Raw genomic sequence first — 1881 nt, 5'->3', positions numbered from 1 at the left:
CAGACCAGCAGCGAGACCAGCTGTTATACAGCATGTATACATGTTACAACGCTCCGCGGAGAGTCTGCACTGCATCTTTTGAGTGCCCTCTGTCTAGTTAATTTTGTATTCCACACACACACAAGGGCCCACCACACACACACACACACACCACACACACCACACACACACAAGCACACACACACCGCGCGCGCCCACACACCGCGCGCACACGACAGCGCAGCGCACACCGACACACACACGCACACAGGCACACAAACGCGCACACGCAGGGAAAAGTCTGGTGTGCGTAGGAGTATCTAGCACGGACGCGCACAACAGCACGACACACGCACAGCACAACACACTACACACGACACATGCACACAGGACCACACACACACACACCACACACATACACACACACAACACACGATACGACACGCGCACACGCACTCACGCGCGCGCGCACACACAACTGGCCGGGGCACAGCACACACAACACACACACACACACTCACGCAGCCGACAACACATATGCACGACAGACACACACAGCACACACACACACACAACACACCAGCAACACGAACACACACACACATGCACACATACACACACAACACACACACACACACACACACAACACCACACACACCAGCATCAACACACATGCACACACACACACGCACACACACATGTATATATTTATATATTTATTCATTTTATTTAGTGTGTGTGTGTGTGTGTGTGTGTGTGTGTGTGTGTGTGTGTGTGTGTGTGTGTGTGTGTGTGTGTGTGTGTGTGTGTGTGTGTGTGCGTGCGTGCGTGCGTGCGTGCATGTGTGCATATTCGTGTGTGTGTGTTGCATTGAGATATATAACATTTGTAATATACCTGAAGCCACATATTGGACTTCCGACTTTTGATATACGAAATTTACAATGCATGTGTCTATTACTCTAGGCTATAGACTCTGTGTACTTCAATGGCTTCGACAAAGTAGGAAACAGTCTCGTCGTTAGAATTGGAAGACGCAAAGAACGCTGCGCTGAGGTGCCAATAATAATTATTTTCAGAGTTACTTAAATTCTACAAGTGAGATTCGATTCCGTATTTCAAGAGTGATTGCATATAGAACACACATTACATTAGATATTCCTATATTTATTTCGCAGTGTACTGAATAAATCATTCTAATGTAGGTATGGCTAATGCTGAAGCTCTCGGATGGACGCTACTTCCACTATCCTTCTTTCCCCGACACGATAGTTTACAACACAGATGCTAATGCATTTGTAGCAGGAGGACTCAGCATTAAATCGGTGCAGCCCCATAAAAAGTGGCGGATCACCTATAATGGGTGGCTGAGGTACAGTTATGAAGCTAATAAGATGACATCTAGATCGGATAAATTCTCGACGTTATTGTTATATATATGTGTAGTTCTAGGACAAATACCCCCCGGACAATCANATTACATGTCTTGTGAAATGTTGCAGGAAGGGACAGCGGAATGATTGGTCAGTGGATGAAGGGGATCTTATCGAAGTTTCATTCAGCTTCGTGTATGTATAAGCAATCAAATTATTAAAGTATTTCTCTATTATAATTTCTGTAGCACATTGCATCTAGGTGCCGGCAATATGTAACATCAATCGCAATCCAATTTTAAGTAATCTTAGTGTATGCTAATGTTTCTTGAATGTTACGTAATCTCACATCCATGCAGACATATTCAAAGTTACATATTATATGTGCATACAATATATATACAAATATACGTATTAGTCATAATACATTCAATAGCAGTAAAAGTTCTTTTTAGCGAAGCGTATATGTTTCTAAACGTGATACTATAACATGAAATATATGTTGAATAAAGTTTGAGGTGTTTAGGCA

This window comes from Priapulus caudatus, unplaced genomic scaffold, assembly GCF_000485595.1.
Source record: "Priapulus caudatus unplaced genomic scaffold, Priapulus_caudatus-5.0.1 Scaffold55, whole genome shotgun sequence".
Classification (NCBI taxonomy): Eukaryota; Metazoa; Priapulida; class Priapulimorpha; order Priapulimorphida; family Priapulidae; genus Priapulus; species Priapulus caudatus.
Note: the sequence above shows the minus strand (reverse complement) of the source record.